The sequence below is a fragment of the Nycticebus coucang genome, chromosome 2, assembly GCF_027406575.1.
Source record: "Nycticebus coucang isolate mNycCou1 chromosome 2, mNycCou1.pri, whole genome shotgun sequence".
NCBI classification, from domain to species: domain Eukaryota; kingdom Metazoa; phylum Chordata; class Mammalia; order Primates; family Lorisidae; genus Nycticebus; species Nycticebus coucang.
In genome coordinates, this window is record NC_069781.1 from 69,484,059 (window position 1) to 69,508,745 (window position 24,687).

The 24,687-nt window shown below is 35.8% G+C and overlaps 1 protein-coding gene across 28 annotated transcripts in view; it reads left to right on the forward strand.

Moving 5' to 3' along the window:
- Positions 1-24,687, forward strand: part of PTPRD (protein tyrosine phosphatase receptor type D) — a 2,247,062-nt gene that overhangs the window by 1,400,317 nt on the left and 822,058 nt on the right. For all 28 annotated transcript variants that reach the window (XM_053572732.1, XM_053572883.1, XM_053572736.1 and 25 more), the window contains exon 9: positions 9,588-9,648. The gene's annotated coding sequence lies outside the window, so the exon portion shown is untranslated. The remainder of the gene's footprint in view (positions 1-9,587; positions 9,649-24,687) is intronic.

Sequence of the window (24,687 nt, forward strand, 5' to 3'; positions counted from 1 at the left end):
TTTTCTTACAGTTTTTTATCATTGCTATAAAATTTAAAATTAACTCTCTGATTTACTGAACAGACACTGTCCTAGATTCCTGATATTGAACAATTATGGGGAAAGTGTAGGTGTCATGCTCTCATTTTTAGATTCAGATGATTCAAAATTTTTAGATTCAGATGATTCAAAATAGCCTGAAAGTCCCAGTCTCACACTGCCCCTGCACTCCTTTGATCATATTTTGATAAATTTATCAGAAGCTGTAAAAGAATTGGGTTAGCTATTTAAGTACAAGTCAGTGTATATTTGGCCAACACAAAAATGGTCTAATAAAAACCCATGTTTCTCCATAACGGGCAACTCGCGTTTTCTGTTTGTCTGCAAAACTCAAAGAGATCAAAAATGCCCTAACTTGTCATTATCCTAAGTATTGATCAAGATTATATTTTCAACTATATTTTATTTATATTTAGAGATCATTGTTCACACCTATAGAAATATTATATATAATTAATTGTTTGAAGGAACTGAAATATGAATTTGATTCTTATATAGCTTTGGGTTCATATAGTCACTAATAAGTTATAAGCGTATTATTATGCAATATTGCAAAGAATGAAAACACTGCTTTCAACTTCAGATATGGTCATCAAGCATCTCTGGAATAATGATAAATATTTTTATCTTATAGGTACTGTATACTTAGATAGGGAGATACTCAGAAAACTTATTGGTTATCTATTGCTGCATAGCAAATTACAACATAGCAACTTGAATCAAACTTACTAGCTCCTAGTTTCTGTGAATCACAAGTGGAGCTAGCTTAGCACTTCACTGGGTACTTTTGGTTCAGTATTTCTCACAAGACTCCAAAGAAGATATCAGCCAGGAATGAAGTCATTTCCAGGTCCAAATGGAAAAGGATCCTCTACTAGGTTTACTCACATGGCTTTGGGCAAGGCTCAGAAGATCCATTTCCAATCTCCTTCACGTGATTGTTGACAAGCCTTCTGTACCTTCTTTTTTTTTTTTTTTTTTTTTTAGAGACAGAGTCTCACTTTGTCACCCTCGGTAGAGTGTCACGGCATCACAGTTCACAGCAACCTCCAGCTCTTGGGCTTAGGTGATTCCCTTGCCTCAGCCTCCTGAGTAGCTGGGACTAAGGCAACCTCCACAACACCTGGCTATTTTTTTATTGCAGTTTGGCTGGGGCCGGGTTCAAACCCGCCACCCTCGGTATACGGGCTGGTGCTCTATTCACTTAACCACAGGCACCGCCCCCTTCTGTACTTTCTGATGTAAGCCAAATAAATTAGTCTTTTGCTATGTGGGCATTTCCATAGGACTACTCACCATGAGGTAGCTGTCTTTCCCCAGATCAGAGTCTCTGAGAGAGAATAAGACACAATGAGCAAAAAGAAGCCATAATCTTTTTATACTCTAATATAATCAGCTACATCCCATCACTTTTATAACATTCTTTTTGTTAGAAGCAACTTGCTGGTTGCAGCTCACATTCAAGGGGAGGTCATGACACAAGTATATGAATGCCAGGGGATGGGAATCTTTGGGATGCATTTTAGAAGCTACCACAGTTCACCCTCTGGTCCCCTGTGGTTCACCTTCATCCCATATGCAAATAACTATGCTTAACCCTTTAACAATCAGTCAGGATATGTACAGTTATATGGCAGAAGTAATTCTAAAATCTTGGAGACTTAAAACAACATAGTTTTGGGTAGCGCCCATAGCTCAATTGGCAGGGCGCGCCAACCACATACAACTAGGGTGGCAGGTTTGAACCCATCCCGGGCCTGGTAAGCAACAACTGCAACCAAAAAATAGCCAGGCATTGTGGCAGGCCCCTGTACTCCCAGCTACTTGGGAGGCTGAGGCAAGAGAATTGCTTATGCCCAAGAGTTGAAGGTTGCTGTGAGCTGTGATGCCACAGCACTCTACCAAGGGTGACAGCTTGAGACTCCGTCTCAAAAAAAAAAAATATATATATATATATGTATATATATATAGTTTTGTTTCTCAATCATCCTGCATATTCTCCCTGGGTTGGTGTCATGGTCTGTTTTGTGCTGCTATAATAGAACACCTGAGGCTAATTTATAAAGAGTAGAAATTTATTGGCTTATAATTCTAGGGGATAGGAAGCCTAATATCAAGGTGCTGGCATCTTAGTAGGTCTTTTATGTTGTGTCATCCCATGGCAACAATCAGAAAATGTGCACAAGAGAAAGAAAGGGGACCTAACTCATCCTATTAAGAACTCATTCCCTTGATAACTAACCCACTCCTGTGATAGCAGCATTAATCAGAGACCTCATGACCTAATCCCCTGTTAAAGTCCCAACCTCTCAAGACTGTTGCACTGGGTTATTAAGTTCCCAACACATGAACCTCGAAGTCCCAACACATGAAGTTTGAAGGACATATTCAAACCCTAGCAACTGGCTAAGGATTCTCCTCACCTTATCTTCACTCAAGGGTCTCCAACTTGACTGGAACAAAAGGGAAGGGTAGGGAATGATCAGTGGTTACTGAAGGATTCCACATGGAAATGCCATGTCTAACTTCTGTCTAAATCACATAACCACACTAATTTCAAAGGTACAAGGAAGTTCACTCCCACCATGTTTCTGGAAATAGGATAAATGGAAATATCAATGAACAACCTAAAAGATGAACATAATGGGCAAAGTCATATATTTCCCTTCCACATAACTAAGCATACGCCACAATGATCAAGCCAGATTTTGATTTATTTTATTCTAAAAATATTTACCATTTATTATTGCATGCTAGTCTTTTTATTTAATTAAATCATAGTTATGATCATTTATGCAATCGTGGGGTACAATGTGCTGGTTTATATATGATTTGAAATATTTTCATCAAACTGGTTAGCATAGCCTTCGTGGCATTTTCCTAGTTATTGTGTTAAGACATTTATATTCTACACTTAGTAAATTTCACTAGTGCCCTTGTAAGATGCACCGTAGGTGTGGTCCTACCAATTAACCCTCCCTCCACCCATCCTTCCCCCATCCCTCCACTCCCTCTACCCTTTCCCATTCTTCTTGGGCTATAAATGGGTTATGCAGCCTTTAAAAAAATGGAGACTTTACCTCTTTCATGTTTACATGGATGGAGCTGGAACCTATTCTTCTTAGGAAAGTATCTCAAGAATGGAAGAAACAGTACCCAATGACTCAGCCTTACTATGAAACCAATTTATAGCTTTCATATGAAAGCTATAACCCAACTATTACATGCTAGTCTTATACAAAATGCTAAAGATAAAAAGCAGAAAAAGTAGCAGTCCCTACTTTCTACTTTTTCAATGGAGTGGGCAAAGAGATAAGTATGGAGACCATTATGAAAAAGAAATCATTATAAAATGTTAAGATGTAATAGAGGCATCTAATGTAGACTTAAGAAGAAAAGGGATCAGAGGGGATATTTTGCAGGAAAGAAACTCTGATGTGTTCTGAAGAATATGTAGGAATAGGCCAAGTTATGAAAGTGAAGGGGAAAACCTTTCAACGTTCCTTTAATAAAATGAATTTATCATCAGTGTCTTTTGGATCAAAGGGCCTGACTCTTCTATACTGCTGTTAACTGCTACGGTCAAGTCACTGAGCATCTGTATGCCTTGATTTGCTCATCTGTGAAATGGGAAGATTCAGGTAGATGTTCAAGATTTCATTCACCTATACAATTCTATGATTATTTCTGACTCTAGAGGATACTTTTTCAAAAGCACCTTCTATATGAGAATTATAAACTAACTACCTTGATAAAGCCATTGCTTTCTACAGCAGTTCAGTAAATCCCTATGGAATATTCCCCTTTTCTAGCACAATCCCTCATTCCATCTCTCCTCCTTCTACCCTAACCTAGACTTTCAAATATTTCTACCAAACATTGGTAAAGATGCTATACAACAAAAACGCTCATACCTTATAGGGAAGTATACCTGTTACAAATACAGTACTTTGAAAGACAATTCCCCATTGTCCCTTGAAATTGAACATATGCATATCAGCAGCTCTGCTCCTCATTATATACGACATACATACCAAGAAATATCTGCAAATATGTTTAATGTGGCACTAATTATAATTGTTATAAACTAAAAATGATCCAATGTCCATCAGCAATAGTATGGACACATAAAGTGTAGTACTGTACATTCTGACAGTATTTGACAGATTATAATATGAATGCTACCACCAACCATAATGTTAAAGAAATAGTCAGACACAAAATAACGTGTAATACACAATTACATATATGTAATGTAATACATATATATGTATATATATATAATGTAATATGTATATGTATATAATGTACATATGTATATATATATAATGTATAATGTATTACATTATATATATGTAATATACAATTACATATATATAATGTTCAAGGAAGCCCTAACTGATAAGGTTAGAAATCAAGACAGTATTTGCTTACCGTAGATAAGGAGGGAAAAGTGGGACTGGAAGGAGATGCAAGGTATGCAGTGCTAGAAATCGTCTAAATTTTGGATGGGATGGTGCTTATTCTGTTGTTTGCTTTTGTGTGATTCATTGTTCATGTACTTTTCTATAAGGACATTATACTTTGATATTTTTTAATTTTGAAATTGCCTCTGGATTTTTTTGAAACAGAAGGACTCGACCTTCCAAGAAGTCCTACTTGTTCTTTAAATAGAACCATGTAGAAAAATACACCCCCATACACACACACACAGGAAAACACAACAACAACAACAACAAAAACTTCTCATGCTTTAGTGGTGAGAGCCACAATTTACTTTCCAGGTTATATAGTCTACCATATGTGTCATGAAAACATTATACTCTGGTACAATCTTCAGCATCTTTCTAAGTTTGAAGTCTCATGAATGAATTGTGTTAGGATTGAGTAAGTTGCAAGGTGGGTTAAAGTGCTTGTTGTTGTTCCGTTAACAGTGTTCTAAATCAATCTATTTCGCACAAAATAAAGGAAATAAGGGATGACATTAGAATAAGGATATGAGGGAAGAAGGAGGGAAGACTACCTATGTCACTTAGAGAGTACAACACATTTGCCAAACAAAGCTTAAAAACTTCCCCTCTGATTCATTTATCCTGGCTTTCTGCTATATGATCTGCGCGTGAACCAAGTACTTGACAGGTGCCTTTAGTTATTTCAATTTTTTTTCCTGGAAATTTGCTCTCCTGGCATTTAAGGTAACCCATGGGGCTATCTTTATACTTGAATCTATGAAATATAAGAGCAATGACTAATAAGGAATATGTGCAAACAAATATAAGTGAGAAAGAATGAAAATTTCCTAACGAAATCTCTTTAATATGTACCCTTAAACTACTTTGGAAGGTCAAAGCTGCTTGCAGTAAGATAGAATCTGTTTTAAAATTACATACGACTTTGATCAGGATTTTTTTGTACTTTAGAATAGGATGAGCAGTAGAAATAAGCTTCCTAGGAAGCAAACATTTTTCTAATTTAAATACAGAAGTGGAAAGCATCACACTTTAGCATATAAGAGAAATTTCAGCATTTCTGTTGAAATATGTTATTTTCAGGATGAAGGGCTAATTATTGTATTTCAGATAATAGACTCATGAGTCACCAATAAAACTGGGGATTTTCAGGTTATTACTACCATAATAGCATGTAGCATAGATGGAAAAATTATATTAAAAAATCCAAAGTATTTTTAGGTAGGAGAATGTAAGATATACATGATCTATTAATTCCATTGAAAAAATAGAAAATGATATTTTTTGGATGCAAAGTACAGTAAGCAAAAGCTGTTTCTGACATGTTTGTTATTTTTGGGTTTGTGAACAAAGTGAACTAGAGCCTTCAAAACTTCCCATGCACATATGTAAATACTATACATTCTATCTGGTCAGATTTTAACTCCCCATGAACAGATATTCCCTTGAAAGTTATGGACTTTTGGCTATGACAGTTTCTTCAGCCACAACAATCATCAGAACTTGGGCAGAAAGTGGGGAAGTGAAAAAAAAAAAAAAAAAAAAAAGACTCTTACTATTAAAACAATCCTCTTTGTTTTTGTTTCATTCTTTCACCCACATTGGGCATGTCTTATAAACTGAAATCTGTCTACATGAGCTAAATCAATTGCTAAAAAGCTAATTTTCTTTTGCTTATGAGAAATTATTCTTCATTTTCCTCCCTCAACCTCCAGAAAACAAAATTGGAATTTCTTTTTTTTTTTGTAGAGACAGAGTCTCACTTTATGGCCCTCGGTAGAGTGCCGTGGCCTCACACAGCTCACAGCAACCTCCAACTCCTGGGCTTAAGCGATTCTCTTGCCTCAGCCTCCCGAGCAGCTGGGACTACAGGCACCCGCCACAAAGCCCGGCTATTTTTTGGTTGCAGTTTGGCCGGGGCCGGGTTTGAACCCGCCACCCTCGGTATATGGGGCCGGCGCCTTACCAACTGAGCCACAGGCGCCGCCCAAAATTGGAATTTCTTAATAATTTGCCATTTTCATCATAGTGGAGAAAGCTCAGTTGACCTAAACATTATGCATGACTTAGGAGAATTAATTACTTTTATAAATCTGGCTAATGGTAAATACTTTCTGTTGCCTCCTCTCCCAGATTGACAGGTCATTAGCCTGATACTAGTGCTCTGAAAAGAAAAGTTTTGTGAGGCTAAGAAGAATTGTCTTAAATATCTGTGTGTCTGTGAAAACGTGTAACCAATGGTTTCAGCTAGTAAATTCAATATACCCTTGCCTGAGACTAAGGAGAGAAACCCCTTACACAAACATATTCACACTGATGTGAGTGAACTGCAGATTTATTAAAGCTACTATCACGTCTAGCCAACAGGTGTCAATCAGCACCTGTCTAAATGGGTTGCGTAACAGAGCTCGAGGATTTCCTACTTACTTCAGGTCAAAAGGCAGCTGTGTGTCTGGCAGCAGAAGCTCTCTCTTCATTTTTCAGAAATGGAGCAAGGAGATCTGAGCATCTTCTCTAATTTTTGTTACTTAAACAGAGCTGAAAGTAAAGGAAACGTGTCTCTGAAGGTTACGTTCTGCCAGAGGAAACTCAATTTAATAAGTAAGTGAATGATAGTGAAGAGACGGACGGGTGAGATTTATGAAGAGGTCTTTTGGAAAGTAACCCCCACCAGGTGGTTTCCTAAAAGTGGTCAGTGGACATAGTATTTTTGATGCTAGGAGGAAGGGAGAGAAAGATTTGACAGCAAAAAATACATGCAGCATGCTGACTGATACTTGGGATTGCTCGTCAGATGTCTCTATTTTTGTCTAAACTTCAAAAGCCTTTTCAATGTAATATGTGAAGAGCAGAAGGTCTTGGATTCTGTGATTGGTTATTGTTTTGAAAAGGAAAGAAAATTACCTGTCATTTTCTCTCTACTGGCATTAAATCCCCAGTGGAGGTGCAGAGGGCATTCCAAATCACCATAACTGCAGCAAGAAGCTTTTGAGCCCATTACTTCTAAGGTTCTGCAGTGCTCTTACTGTCTCACCAAAATTTACAATTGCAGGCCTGTAGAAACAGTTTTGCAAAAATGTTTTGATGATTCCACTTGCTTTGAGCTCTTAAGCAAAGTCAGAATTTACCCTTAAGGTATTTACCAAAAGGTATTTTGAAACCCATGCTAAATAAACGCTTGTACTTCCCCCTCCTAAAGAAATAACTACATTTATAATGGTAGTTCTCATGAAATTTTCATGGCATATTTTATCATCTAAAATTCAAGTTATTTAAAAAAAATGGAGAGGGAGGTAATCATTATTTACCATTTTAGGGGTCAAGACCTCAACTGGTCTCTGTCAAGGTAGTATTGTTTGCAATACAGTTGATGCTGGAGAGAAAGCAGATCACAATTTGGGTAGGCTAAGCACTCTAACAAACAGCCAACATTTTAATGGTTGAAAGAACTGAAATTTAATTCTCATGTACATAAAACTCCAGTGCCAGTAGATGTTGCTAGTCAGGGTGAAATGATGCCTGGTCATCTGCATGACGCTCTAGTGTGAATGGACTTTATCAGTGGGAGAGGGGCATGGTCCTGAAGGCTGTGAGTGAAGGACCATGTTCTTTCCACATTATGGATTGTCCCTTCTTTATACATTTAAGTTCTCAAGGATTTAACCTGCAGATAGGGAATGTAGAATGACCCATCCGATCGGTGCAAGATGGTTTTCAGACTGTATTCCTCACAATGGAATACACAGTCACATCCAACTGCAAAATGTAGTTGGCTTTCTAACAGGAGGAAAAAGGAAATGATATCAGCAAACAACTTACCAGATTCTGTGACACAAGGTGATATGAGGGGGGGAAGGATCTTACAGAGCTGTCCAACCTTTTGGTTTTTTGTGCCACCTTGAAAGAAGAGTTGTCTTGGGCCACACATCAAATACACAAACACTGATGAAAGCTGATGAACAAAAAATGACCATGCATAACTTTTTGTGCTGTATCCCACAACAGATGAGCAAAAAGTCCTTACATAATCCATGTGTGGCCCATGAGCCATGGATTGGACCCCGCGACAGGAGGTTCATCTAACTGAAACTTGGAGAGGCCAGGATGTCAAAAAGTGTTTCTTCATAAGATGGCAACTTCACTGGGAACTGAGGGAGGAGTAAGAGTTGAACGTGTTGAAAAGAGTTGAGAAGAAAATACATAGAAGAAAGTGATTCTGAAAACAGCCACCACAAACTGTGAGGGCTGTCTGGAAAGTGTCCAGACATTGTTAATACTGTTTTTCATTGTACATAGCTGGATACTTTCTAGACAGCCCTCCCAGAGGTATTAGGGCAGACTTTAAATCCTGTAGGATGGTTTTATTGAAGGATTTTTAAAAATATACCTTTTTATATAATTCAGAAGTGTGGATTTTTAAAAAATAAACAGATTCTTTTACATGAATGTAATACTTACAAGATTTGAAATTCTTCCATGCTTATTAGTTCCAGGATGAGTAGAATGGACAAGGATTGCTTTAGCTTGACTGCAGGGGTTTAAGAGATCCCCTTAAGAACTTAGGGGGCATCCCTTCTATAAAGACCAAAGGATGGGTGAAATATATTATGCAATTTTAGGAAGCAACAAACCAAAACATTCAGTGAACTTTATTAAACAGAGGTTGTAAGAAGGGAATTTAGCTATTTTATGTTGGATATGATAGTCTCTAACATTTTTTTTTTTTTTTTTTTTTTTTGGCTGGGGCTGGGTTTGAACCCACCACCTCCGGCATATGGGACCAGCGCCCTACTCCTTGAGCCACAGGCGCCACCCAATAGTCTCTAACATTTTAAGAAACAGTCAATATTCACTATTTTATACCCTGTGAACAAAAGAGATTTTTATGTTAGTTTTTGGTATTTCGCTATTTCAATTAAAGATTGTATTTCATAAAATTGATACCATTTTCTAACCATCTTGGTTTTTCTCCTGTCACGATCCCCCTGAAAAAAATGGGATGACAGTATATATCTCAAAGACAACTGTGAGCTTTAAATATTTTTAAAAATAATTTTCAGTTTCTCTCTTTCTAATTAGGTTTTAAACTGATTGGGGCCAGGGACTGTCTGAAAACACCTATCTACGGTATCTGAGACAGGTGAGTCCACAATACATTTTAATCTTTTTCCCTTCTTTGGATCCTAGTACTCAATATTATACCTGATATGTACTTGTACACAGCAAATATTATTTAGGATGGATGGGGAAATACAATATTCCAAGATTTTATTCTATTCACCTGATATTTCCCTTATAGAATATACTAAGATCGATAGTTTTTCTTCAAGAAGCAAAATTAAAATGTACTCATAACCATGGAACAACCAGGAAATGATCTGTCAGTGAGAGATTGATGTTTCAGTTATGACTCACAGATGATGTTAGAGGCGAATTCGTGGGAAATCTAACAATGGGTTAAAATTTTGAGTTGCAGCAGCAGATGACTATAGATTTAAATGGTTGAATTTAGCTACTGCTGCCATGAAATCATTAGCCTTCGGCATTAGTCTCGCCTACATACTTTATTCTGGCATTCTGGAAGCTACAAGCTATTTTTGTTAATGAGGGAATAAACTGAGAAATAGATTAGCAAATGTTAAAAAGTTTAATCTCTGTTAAATGATAACAGGTTATCCTGCAACACGTTCAGTTCTCATTACTTTGTAACGAAATTTTTGCTATTCACACAGCTTTGTTTCCTTCATATCTTTTTCTTTAATATAAACATTTCATCTATCGTGATAATACTTTTTTGTTTAAAACCTTCTGCCAAGTACACTTTTTTCACCCATTGCAGGTTAATTGCATGCCCCTAATCTTAAAAAGATAATTCTTCAGAATAAACAATTCCCATGCTCTTTTTCTAAGATATTTGATCTACTGGCTTACTATTTATTTATCTTTATCTAGTAATAAACCTGTGATGAATTATAAAATGAAGCATTTTTAGTCCAATGATTCTAGATACAAACTTTGTAAATAAAGTAGTGAAGTTGAAAAGTTTCTTAGTATGATTAAATCCTCTTGTCTGCTGAGATTTTGTGCTCCCTGTATAAGGAAGAGAATACCGCCTTCCATGCAGTCCCAGTTAACCTCATTAGGGGCTGATGTTTCTTACAACTCTAAGGAAGAGAAACATCCGCATACAGAGAAAGTACACAAAGCTCCAGTAGAAATCGTGGTGCCATCCAAGTAGAATAAGATGAAACTTAAACAAACAAAAGACATGGAGATTGTAGTAAATTTATGTCTGGCCTTTAGCCTGTTTTCACTTTAGTTACTCATTGTTTCACTTCTGTATGTGAAGACTGAGGTCACCCTTCCCCTAAAGCTTTCTTAGACACCCCTAGCCAACATCGATGGCTTCTTCTTGTGAAAGTCTATGTGTCTTTGTTCACAACCCTCTTATGATAACTACTCATTCTGATTTATGGTGCAGCAATTTATATATAATCACTTCCCATTTTCTGAGTACATTATGTTCTAGTATTCATTTAAAAACCAGTTGTTTGGTAGTCCAAAGTACTGATTTCCATAGAACTAATAATACGAATGCTGTTTCTATTTTCTTTCTAGTTCTATTTCTGTCTGAACTGGTGCTAACAGAAATATTTCAAATATGCCTCCATTTATGACATTGCTTCTTCAGGACAAATCAATTCTATTATAAGTAACAAATTTCATAGATTGTAGACTTTGACTTCCTTGGATTTTCTGCTACTTACTTAGCTGTTTGGCCTTAAGCAAACTACTAAATTTGTACCTAAGATTTTTCATCTGTAAAATAGGGATAATAATAGTACCTATTTCTTGTGGCTGTTGAGAAGATTAAATGAGTTCATATATAAAAAGTGCTTTAGACTGGAACTTGACATAGAGTAGGAGGTATATAAATTTGTAGATCTTATCGTTATTATTTCCATTCAATCTTGGAGCATCTGCCCACATCTAGGCATGTTTGAAAATGGAAATAAGCCACACATTTTGGTAGTTTGCCTTCTGGAGACAGCACAGATATTGAATCCTAGAATACAGTTGGAAAGAACCTCGCTAGATCAAATGCCTTTTTCATCTATCTACGTGTCCAAGATGAGTAAAAATGGACACAAAACATCAGGATTAACTTCATCTCATCACAAAAATGAAATTAAAGTAACAAGAACAAGGATTACTGCCGGCAGCATTTGTTGAGCTTTTAGTATGTGCCACACATGACGTAAATGGCTTTATATGCTATCCTCATATGATCCTATTACAGAAGAAGAAATTGGTGGACAAGGAGGCAAAGGTCTCTCACATCTAAGAGCAAGTTATACCAACCCAAATCTTTCTGATTTTCAAATCCCATGTTGTTTCTGCTCTATCAAAGCCAAATCCAGAAGTGCTTTTCAAATTGATATTTACATATCCCAATGTCTTTTTTTGTGGCTGTTCAACCACTTAACAAATATATCTAGTTCCTTTTAGCCTTTCCTTCTTCATATTGTCCAAAAGTCATTAAGACTTATTGTCAAACCATTCGGAAACCATTACACTTTATTTAGGGTATTTAATCAGTGTTGCCATTTCTTCCATTTATGGAAGATCACTAGGTCACTAGCTGGTATTGTTTCAGAGCAACATATTAGAAATTCCTTTTTCTCTTTGTAGCACATGAATGCTATGTATCAGTCCTGAATCCAAACACCTAACTCTTACATGTTATAAAATATTTAACTTATTAGTCATGCCAAAGAAAAGATAGCTTTCCTATTTAACATATTCTATCCCTTAAAAGTATTTAACAGTTATTTTTGACATACGTATAATATGCAAAAGCACATCATGCATATATATTATTTATTCTTCACAGCAAACCACTGCCATCTATACTTTAGTTATCGCGATGTGGGATGAGGGACCTGAGAACTAGAAAAACTAAATATCTTTGCCATTCATACAAGTAGTGGTAGTATGTAATTAATACCTAGATGGAACTCTAATGATCTCAGTAATAACTAGTTTGAGATGACTCTTCTTGCTTTGAGCTTAGAGAATCAAAGCCATCTAGATGATAAAAGCATCAGGCTTCCTTTATCTTGTTCCTCATTAAGAATCTATGATTATCATCTTTTTCGAAGGAAAGTCTGTGTGTTCTTACTTATCTTTGTGTTTTCCATATTGTCTCAAAGAGCGCCTCCACACCAGGAATGCATAATCAGCGACTGACTGAGAACATTATAGAGTATTTAAAATATGGTTAATGCTGAATTTATGGTTCTATAGTCAAAGGTTCACAACATTTTGCCTTGGGGACATTGACCAAGTTTAGTCACTATGGTTAAAGGAGCTTTCCTTTGTCCGTATCTTTTTTCACAACTTGATTAAGTTTATGCTAGCCAGAAGCTGTTTAAAGGTTTGAATTTGTAAATATGTGAGGTGAACATAATAATATTGTGGGCAATATTATTATGTTCTATAGTCAAGCACTTTGCTTATTTTGGCAAGTGCAATTTGTTATAAAAAAAAAATTTGATTATATGCTATCCAGTATCATGTTCGAATGTAACAACCACTGTTTTCATATAACTAGGAGTTATACACATAACTATGGAATTTTATTAAATCTTTTAACTATGGAATTTTATTAAATCTCAGAATTTCTTCAATTAAAAAACTCAGAAATGCTAAAGTTTCTTTAGAAGATTTTAAGAATTGTTTATAAAGTTCTAATTAGGACCATTTTGGAGACACAAACCAGATCTTCTAACTTAAGGCATCCTTTCAAGTAAACCTGATTTCAGTTACTTGTAGTAAGGAAGTAATTAACATTACACATAGCAGGGATACATTCAGGTCTCCAATAGGGATCTTTGATTACAGTATTAATTTGACAATCCCAGGTAGAGGACAAGTTAATGTAATTAAGGGAAGGTTAATTGTGTGTGCAGACAGTATGGGTAGAAGAAGAAAACTCAGCAGGATGTTCGTAGAGCATTTCTGCTTGAGAGAGTTACATTTGTTCATTCAAGATTAGTGGAAAAAAAACCTTTCATAGTATTTAAAGGAAAGACTTATTAAAATTATGTACTAGAAATTCATTGTAGAAACAGTAACATGTATAATCTAACTAGTGGTGTGGACACCGGGAATGCATAATCAGCGACTGAGAACATTATAGAGTATTTAAAATACGGTTAATGCTGAATTTATGTTTCTATAGTCAAAGGTTCACAACATTTTACCTGGGGGACATTGACCAAGTTTAGTAACTTTGGTTAAAGGAGCTTTCCTTTGTCCATATCTCTTTTCACAACTTGATTAAGTTTATGCTAGCCAGAAACTGTTGAAAGTTAAAAGTTAACTAAATGCTTTTCAGTTTTAAAAGTCTATAATTATAATTATTCCTCACCTAAGTAGACTTAGAGTTTGATCCAGTATGTACACATTTGTATGGTTAGAGAACATTAGAGTTAAAATAGACTGTAATGGCTCCATACCATGAATTGTATGAGAAAAATTTAGACCCCAAATAAGTGAATGACCCACCCAAGATCAAAAATATATTGTGTAGTATAATCTGTGGCTCAAATACTTTTATTCAGCATTTAAAACAATATTATCCTTTGATGGAGAAGAAGGGAGGGAGGCAGGAAGGAAGAAAAATTAAGGACTAAGGAAGGTCACAGTTCAATCTCCTACTTAGTAGGAAGCTTCCCTGTGACATAGTTAGCCAGACAAGTTAAAACTATGCATGAACCTCGCTTTCATTATTGAATATCTCTAATTGCAAGAAAGATCTCTCTTTTGACACAAAAGATAACTGCCTTTATTTCTTCCATTAGTCTTCTGTTTTCTATGCAAAGTATCTGTAGCTTCTTCAATCATTCTTTTTATGACATAGGTTTCAGATATTTCCTCAGCACATCAATAAAATATTTACATTTCAGATGCCTAGAATTAAACACCATGTACTGAGTGGTGGCTGGGTATCACAATAAGTATGTGGAAGCCTACTGTCTCTTGATCAGGACACTGTACCTTAGGATTTTTAAATTTTTATATATTTTAAGATGTCCCTATGAAACAACTAAAGCACAAAGTCATTTTTAATATGGGCTATTACAAATAGGGGACTTTTCCAACAAACACATGAAAAAATGCTCATCATCCCTAATCATCAGAAAAATGCGAAGCAAAACCACTCTGAGATATCACTTAACTCCAGTGTGATTAGCCCACATCACAAAATCCTGAATCTGCAGATAGTAGCGTGGTTGTGAAGAGAAGGGAACACTTTTGTCCTGCTGCTGGAATTGAAAACTAATACAACCTCTATGGAAAAAAGTATGTAAATTTCTCGAAGAATTAAAAGTTGATTTTCTATTCCATCCCACAGTCCCCTTACTAGGCATCCCAGAAGGACAAAAATAATTTTACCACAAGGACATCTGCACTAGAATGTTTATTGTAGTCCAATCACAATTGCTAAGACATGGAAGCAACCCAAGTTCCCATCAATCCATGAATGGATTAATGAACTCTGGTCTATGTATACCTTGGAATACTATTCAGCTATAAGAAAATATGGAGACTTTACATCTTTGTGTTTACCTAGATGAAGCTGAAACACATTCTTCATAGTAAATAATCTCAAGAAGGGGGGGGAAGTATCCAGTGAGCTCAATAATAATATGAAACCAATATATAAACAACTACACTGTCAAACGAAAGAAAAAATACAGTATAGTCTAGCAAGGGGGAGGGAAAGAAAAGAGAGGGGAGGGAGGAGGAGGGAGAGCAATTGGTGGGAGCTCACCTTATGTGTACAATGTGAGGATGTTCAACACATCCCTGGGTGAAGGCCTCAACTACAATTTGACTTCACCTTAGAATTGAAAACAATGTCATCTAAATATTTGTACTCTTATATTAATATGAAATTTTAAAAATAGGGGACTTTTGAACTGATTTTTAAAATAGGTTTTGATATACTTATCATTTTTAAGTCAAAAGTGACAGGATTAAGAATTAACTTTTTGCTATCACCATTTCCACAATCATTAATATAGACCAATGGTTAAGATTGTTTAAATTGATCAAGAAAGGTATAATGATAAAATATTACATCTAATTTAGGTTTGTTATGATGCAAAAATAAAACAAGTAGAATAAAACAAATTTTAAGATAGTTATGCACATTGGTTTTTAAATATCTTTTCTCCCTAATTATGCAATATGTTAATATATATAAAGGGTAAAATATTTCATACTAGTTTTCGACAATGGTCATTAATTCATTTTTAGAAATAGAAACTAATAGCCGGGCGTTGTAGCGGGCGCCTGTAGTCCCAGCTGCTCGGGAGGCTGAGGCAAGAGAATCGCTTAAGCCCAGGAGTTGGAGGTTGCTGTGAGCTGTGTGAGGCCACGGCACTCTACCGAGGGCCATAAAGTGAGACTCTGTCTCTACAAAAAAAAAAAAAGAAAAGAAAAAGAAATATCAGAAATAGAAACTAAAAAATAATTATAGTGAGCTTTAGGATATATGGATAGAACGATCTACAAAGAGCTAGATACTTTGACCATCCAATCATCTAGAATGAATTCCATCAATGTCTTAGTCTATTTTATATTGCTATAACAGAATATTACAGATTAGATAATTTATAAGGAACAGAAATTTATTTGGCTTATGATTGTGGAGGCTGAGAAGTCCAAGAGCATGGTACCAGTATCTGGCAAGGGCCTTTCTATGGCAGAAGGGCAGAAGGTAGGATTAAATAAATGAGACAGAGAGAGAGCGATTGGGGATTGAGTTTATCCCTTTGTCCATAGTATACTCTCACAATAATTAACCTACTTCCACAATAACAGTAGCCCTTACATCCTAATTACTTTTTAAAGGTCCCATTTCCCAGTACTGTTACACTGGCAAATAAAATTCAACCTGGGTTTTGGTAGAGATATAGATATTCAAACCATATAAATTAACATGAGTCTGTTTTAAATCTGTCTGTTCTTAGCAATCAAGGTGGAAATCACTGGCTACATCTAAATCTTCTAAGAAATGAACAGGAAGGAAGAAACTCCCTAAAGAAAAGATTAGGAGAAAGCGAATGGTAGGTAGTAAAGATTAGGAGAAAATGACAGAGAACTATAGGTAGAGGCCAACTTCCAACTCCTGAGTGACCTTAATGGTCAAATAAACCATGATTATGTTCACACAAATAGGTATATACTTCTTTCTAGAAATAAATGAGTGAGTAAATAAACTAAATTAATTTTAATAACATTAAATTATAAATGGTGAAATTAGAACCAGAGAAATTAGAATGACAAGCTGAGAACCTTCTTAAGTATTAAATCTTTATGTTTATCTGCCTCATTCTCTTCATCATTTTTCTGTGTATAGTCTGTATAAAGATGTAAGATGAAACATCAAGGTAGCAATTGGACATTGCTGAATCTACATTTTGGCACGTGGTTGCTGGAAGTTTGCTATCATGTGAAAGGGACTTACAGATTTAGTTATAAAAGATCACCCAGTTGAGTTCAAAAATAATATCAAAAGTACTTTTTTGAGCTCTCTAGATTTGGAACATTAAGATATACCCATTGCATATGAGTCTACATTTCTAAATAATATGAGTTTATGCTAGTATCTGACCCAATTCATAAATACTCAGTGGTATGAGGACAGAGGTGCCCAGGATGGACTGCGTGGACCCTTGTGTCAGGGGCTATTTCTAAGGAGAGAAATAATAAATCAAGGGCACACAACTGAGATAGTCCTCCTCAAAACAGGTATCTTCCTGAATCATAAGTTTGGAAGAATTCTTAAAAATATTTTTGTACATTTGACAAACATGCTTGGTGTAATGTATTCATGTGTAATATATATGTATACATGTAATATGTATTTACAAAGATTGTAAAGGTTAATTATTCTTGTGATAGACAGGATAGATATAAAGATAATAGTTTGTAAAATCCTTGCCTTACTGCACATGGGCTGTTATAATAAAATACCTTATATTGAGTAACTTATAAAGAACAGAAATGTATTTCTCAGACATGGGGCTAGAAAGTCCAAGATTAATATCTAACAGATTTGGTGTCTGATAAGGGCTTGTTCCTTAATTCACAGGTGGGGGCTATGTGCTGTTTTCTCAAGTAGTGGAGGGACAAGACAGTTCTCTGGAGACACTAATTCCACTCAAGAGCTCTCTGTTCTCATGACCTAATCATTTTTCAGTTGTCCCACCTCCTACTCCCCTCACATTGTGCATTAGATTTCAAATATAAATTAGTCACGGGGGTGGGACAGGTTACACAAACATTCAGAAAAACCAAGTCTCTTTTTTTTAACCTTGAGCATATTAAATGGTTCTAAACTTTAAGAAAATAATAATTTTTTGAAAGGCTTCTGAATTTGATCTGATTTTTCTATGCACAATTGTATTTTTAAAATAACATTTGAAAATATCAGAAATTATCTATAGTTATTGAATGGGATAACGGTATCTCCTAGGTAATATCTTGTGTTGTGTTAGAAACAATTATTTACAATTTACTTAAGATATCTACATAACACTGCGTTATAAAACCATAGTAATGCCGCCATAAAAGTTAGGTATATTTAATACTTTATCGTCAATCTCAGGATTATGCTCTTGAAAATCCTTAAGAAAGATAAATTCACATAGTAATAATAACTTATAACATCCAAGATTATATTTGAACCAATAAAAGATTGTATAAATAATCTTGTCTTGATTAAAATAAAAATAAGTAAGCATGATAAATAAAAAAATAGTGATAATTTGTATATCTTAAATGAGTAATTGTGGATATGCTCAAATCTTTTATTTTGTTCCTCTATTCATTGAATAATTATTAACCAGTCACTCCCCTAGATAATGGAGATTATATAAAGTTGAAAGAAAAAGACACCTGCCTTCAAGGAATTCACAACATGTTACATGGAGACAATATGAAATTAAATATGATAACGTTTTATAGTACTGTTTTTCTATTGATACCATTTAATTTCTTTAGTTATATGAGATGAATAAAGATATTCACTGTTCAAGCCTTTTTTCCATGTATTATACTGGTCATAATATGTTTCAAAAGATATCTAACCTCCCTCATTATTATAGAGGTTTAATTACCTAGAAAATATATTTATGCGGAATCTCTCATTCTCTGAAGCATTTGCAGTGTTTTTCAAGATGGAGCTGTGAATAGGCTAAAATTAGGGCATGCAGGGAAGAGGGCTTATGGTGGGACCGACACTGCAGATATTAAGAATACAGCTTTGAATAAAAACAGATGAAAATAGGGGAGAGGCAGATGGTAAAAGGTAGTATTAGATAGTGATGAGCAGGGGTGAGTTTACAATATAGTCATGCATTGTGTAAGGGCCATTTGGTCAACCAGAAATCTCATAAGTGAGGAACGGTGAGAATGCCAGGGTGACTGGAGTATTACGTAAAAGGATAACGAGGAGGAGAAACCATCTGAGAAATAAAGGAAGGTCCTCATCACTGCTAGCAAGAACTTTTGCCTTTATCCTAAGTTAGAGGATCTCCCACTGAAGATTTTGAACAGAAGATGAACACGTTTGGTTATGTATTTTAAAAGTATCCCTCAAGCTTCTGGGTGAGAACCGAAGAATCAGGAGGAGGACAGTGGCAGGTGTTCTTAGCATGGAGGCTGCTGCAGAAATGCTGCTGGCTTTGGGAGCGGGAAAGCTGGTTAAGTACCAGACAGGCATTGCTTTGAAGGCAGAGCTATCTGTATTTGCGGATTAACTCAAACTAGAAGAACTAAGTGCCATTTCTATGTCAAACCCCTTGCTAGTGCTTAGGGAATGTAAACAGGAGTAATTCAGCATATTCCTTCTAGCATGAATAGCCAATTAAATAAACAATTACTGGAGAGTGCAAATATTCTCCAGATGTGGGAATCACAAGTCCTCACAGAAGGGTGTGTAATCTAATCAAAATAGGCCAGGTGAGCACTTCTCTAGAGGTGTAAGTGACATCGGAGTCTAGAGTGTTAATCAAATGTATTCAGGTTAGAAGAGTTGGGAGGAGAGAGAAAATAGCTGTATGTATGTGTTCAATATCCTAAGCACTTTTAATTTGCTAATATCTCATTGATGACTTTACTGCTATGCCTCTTTACAGAAAATATAATCCTGCCCAACATTTTTGCCACTAGAAGGAAGTTGGTTCCAAGACTAAATATATTCTTACACATTCCTTATTTCAAACAATATTTATGGACCACCCATTTTGTGTTAGAGTCTAGTGCTGAATGGTGAGGAATATCCTAAGACATATTACATTTTGTCCTTCTCACAAGAAGCTAAGAGCACAGTTTTATCTTCCAAGTTAAAATTTAATCTTCTCCACTAAGATATGCATTAATTTTTTGATATTTAGATATACTGGATTTGAAATACCGTTCATGCTGTGAGGTACCTGAGTTACTAAATACTCAACAGATTACCCAGAAGACATGTTCCTTATATTTATCCTCTCCCTCATAATAGCCTTAGCACCAAACAGCTTAGCTTATAATAATATTTGTTTTCTGTTTGTTTGGTTGTTTTTTTTTTTTTTGAGACAGTCTCACTCTGTCACCCTGGGTAGAGGGCTGTGGTGTCACAGCTCACAGCAACCTCCAACTCTTGGGCTTAAGTGATTTTCTTGCCTCAGCAGCCTCCCAAGTAGCTGGGACTACAGGAACCCGCCACAATGCCCAGCTTTTTTTTGGCTAGAGCTGGATTTGAACCCACCACGTCCGGCATATGGGGCCAACGACCTACTCCTTTGAGCCACAGGCACCACCCAAAGCCTGGCTATTTTCTGTTGCAGTTTGGCCAGGGCCGGGTTCGAACCCACACCCTTGGTATATGGGGCTGGCACCCTACCCACTGAGTCATGGGCACCTCCCTATAATATTTGTTAAATAGTGAATAGGTCTTTTCCAATTATCTTGTTTTTACTGTAGATTATTGAGACCACCATGCAGAACTAATATACATTTATACATGAGTATTTTGTGAATAATTGTTCTGTGAACTTTTCTTATATCTATGCTAAGAGACTATTATATTAGATCATTGCTCCTTTTATATAATAAATGAGTATATATATTCATTTAAGGACTTTTTTCCATAAAATCATTAACATTAGTACCACTTATAGAAGAGTAATATTTCTTTATAGATATGTCTTATTTACAGTCTCTTTCCCCTTTCTTATATAAAAAACTGCTACGAAATTCTTCTAATCAGCACATTTCACCTTGTGACTTCTTTCCACATATCCGCAATTGTTTCCCCTTAACTTTCTATTTATCACACTCATCTAAAAACTTGATGTCAGTGCTTTCAAACTTAAGTCTCATTGAATCATTTCCCTTTAACTTTTTTCACAGCCCATTCCTTTACTTTAAAGACAGTTCTTTCTAATTCCCTATGAAATCAAGTGTAATTTTGTTCAGATTGAAAAGAAGGACCAATAATGATTATAAATATACTTGAATGGAGTAAAATTTTATAATCAGAGTTACTCCATCTCATACAATTTTCGCTTTGCCTTTTGTAGAGAACAGGAATTGATTGGGCAACAATCAAACCCAAAATTATAGATCTATGAAAGTTATTAACCTCATAATACCCTTTGTAGCATTTTCCATTCCACAGAATCAATGATCAACACACCCATCCCTTTTCTCTTCCTCCTTGAACTAACAGAAAGCCAGCCCCTATTGTTTAGTCATTCATCTTGGTAATGTTTCTATTATCCTAAGAAGATGGCAACACTGCCCTGCTGGTACCACAACGTGGCAAGTGTTTCTTAAGCTTTTCCTGACAGCCTGTGATATAGGGGAGCCTATAGGCCACTTTACCTTTTATTAGTTTGAAAGTACCACGGTCACCACACTCATCCCCGGAATGAATGTAGTTCCACAGATCCTGGTGATGGCTCATTAGCTTTCAGGACTATCTTCCTTCCCTCCTACTCTCATCTTTCACTCAATTGTTTTTTTACTCTTTTGGAAGATTGAGGTTGAGAAATGATGAATTCTTGACTTACTCTCTTCGCGCTCTGTCTCTCTTGGTTGGATCAATGGCTAAGGGTATATTCATTATATTCAGTACATTCCTTTTTGTCAAATTGTCTCTACAAAGCTTTTTGTTTTCTGAGCAGCCACTTAACCACAGCAGGGAAACAGTGAAACTGCTTGTTGCCTTCCATTGAAAATTAGGTTTTGGCCCCAAGCCAAGCTGCCTGAGCCAGCACTAATATAATTCACAACTGGAAGAAGGCAATCAATTAATCAATACTATAATTTGGAACTGACCAAGGTAGTAACACTCACAGCTATTAGAATCAACTGACTGATACTATTTAGGATTAATGAGGTAGCAGGGGAAAGAAAACCAAAGATTCATTTAAGGACTTTTTTCCATAAAATCAAACCACCTACTCATTTTTTTTTTCCTATTTAGTGATACCACAATGAAATCTAACCTAAGTAAAAATAGTAAGGACAAAGAATCTTACCCATCACAGTGATTTTCAAAAATAACTCTAGGGAACATTTTAGGTAAAAGTTTCAGAAAAAAACAATTCACTTCAATGTTAAATTCTTCTAAAAAATCTAAACATAGTAGACTAAAATTGCTATTTTGATAATATTTGGGCATCCTTTGATCCAATTTTGTAATCAAATATTGTTATATTTATTGTCTGAATAATCATGTTTAAAGTTGCAAAATGTTTAAATAATTTTTAGGAAAGCTTTATTGGCTTTATATGTTTTAATCCTAAGATATAATAAATAAATGAGAAAATAATTTTTTTAAGACAGTGTCTCACTGGCTAGATTGCCATGGCCTCAACCTAGCTCACAGCAACGTCAAACTCACAGGCTCCAGAGATCCTCCTGCCTCATCTTCCTGAGTAGCTGGGACTATAGGTGTCCACTATGACACCTGGCTAATTTTTCTATTTTGGGTAGGGATGGGGCGGGGGGGGAGGGTCTCTTCCCTACCAATAACTTTTGAAGAGCTCTTCACTATGGTAAAATAAAATAAACTTAAAATTGCTAGAGAATATGTGAAAAAGATAATACAAAAGGAACTAAGTTCAAAAAATGGAAGAGATTAAAAATAATGGATGCATGTTAAAAAGTAAATTGAAGTTGGGACAACAGAGTGTGCAATGGTATTTTACAGAGGGTCTTTTGTAAAAGTAAAAGCCAATCTAACTTCCCTAAAGTAAATGTAAGTCACCTTTTACTGGAAAGGGCCATATCATAACTACTTAAAATCTCAGGGCCTTTTTGGCTACTAGCCAACTCTACCATTTTAGCCTGAAAAGAGACATACACAAAACATAAATACATACACGTGGCTGTGTTCCAAGAATACTGTATTCAGAAAACAAACAGTGGCCATATTTAGCCCATGGGCCACAGTTTGCCCAACCCTTTCAAGAGATTCAAACAGTGGTAGAATGAATCAGTTGCCCCAATCTTCTACAATCTACTTTGTAGAAGACGCCACAGAAGAATAACTTTTCTGTCATGGGAGAGGAAGCTTATTAAGGGAGGTTGGACAGTGGGCAATGTCAGTTCCCACTTCTCTCCAGCAGATAAAATAGTATGTTCATGCAGCAGCTTTTCATAGCCCCATGAACATCTATAAAATGAGTTCAAAATTCAGGATAAATCTAATTTGTTGTTCCATACACAAAGACATTGGACTATTCTCTTTAATTTTTAATTAGATATTATAAATAAGAAATTTTATATTTTGTGATCCTTTATTTTGTAAAGTTGCCTTGGCTTTGCTTATTTTGTTTGTCATTGTTAATAGAAATAGAAATAGAAAAATACCCCTCCCACACACATAGCATGTGAAACAATACACCATCTTGCATTGCATTTAAAAAAACCAAGAACTACATCAGTGCTAAGAGATAGATGAATATCACTATGGTAATTGTGAAGGGAACAAAAAAGAAATTACAGTCTAATAGGAAAGATGGGAATTTGCACAAAGATTGTGTGATGAAGGCTTTGATGTGAGGAGATACAGTTCTGGTTTGGACGCCTTGGTTTTGAATATCAGATCCACTATTTATCAACCTTTGATCTTCATCATATTCCTTAACCTCTCTGGGCTTTTATTTCTTCATCTGTAGGCATCTTAATGCCTTTTCATTGAGTTGAAATTATTAAATAAGAAAAGACTTAGTATAGTACACCTAGTGCTTAATGGTTAACTCAGCTAGGGAATGTATTTTAAAGTTCTAGGATGTGGTGGAATTTTTCAAAAATAAGAGGCTATGATCCAGCTACCTGCCTCTTACGCATCATACAACTATAGGTAGGTTTTCTTTATGAAGTAGAAGTTTCAAAGTAGGATTTCTTTGGAGAGAGATGTTTTGTGAATGTCCTCCTTCCCCTAAAACATACATATACTGCACAGGAATTTTAAGACCACTAAGGTACCATGACTTAAGTGTCTCTTCAATTTAGAGAACATAGGGAACAGTATCTGAGCTAAGCCCAGAAGTCTGCAAGCAAGAAGCTAGCTAATGTGGTCCGTTGCAGCTGAGAAGAGGGCTGGTTTGAGGCTAGTGATGGTGTGCCCAGAATTTTTACGGAGCACAGATTCATGAGTATTTTCATGGGACCGCTTTTGAGGCCCACAGAAAGGAAGCTGAACCAGATGATCTTAAGCTTCCCAATCAGGTCAACTGGAGGGAGGAGGGGATTTCAGCAGAAGGTAGAGACCAATTGCTCTAGGGGCTGCAGAAGAGAGCTCTCTGCCTGTGGTATAGGAGGGCTGTCTCTCATCATTCCATAAACAAATCCTTGTTGGTGAAAAGTCAGCTTTCCACACCTTCTGAGTCCAGAGAATACAGAAATTATGTCACCTCCACAGATTCAGCCAAATAACATCGTTCTTTTCCTCTCAACTCTCCTCTATTTCTGAAAGGATCAAAAACTACAGTAAATGAAACAGTGAGGGAGAAGTGATTCAACTTAAAATCAATCCCAGAGTCTTGATATGTTTATGAGAGGAGGTATATTAATTAGTGAATTGAAACTGTGTTTTGTGATTTCA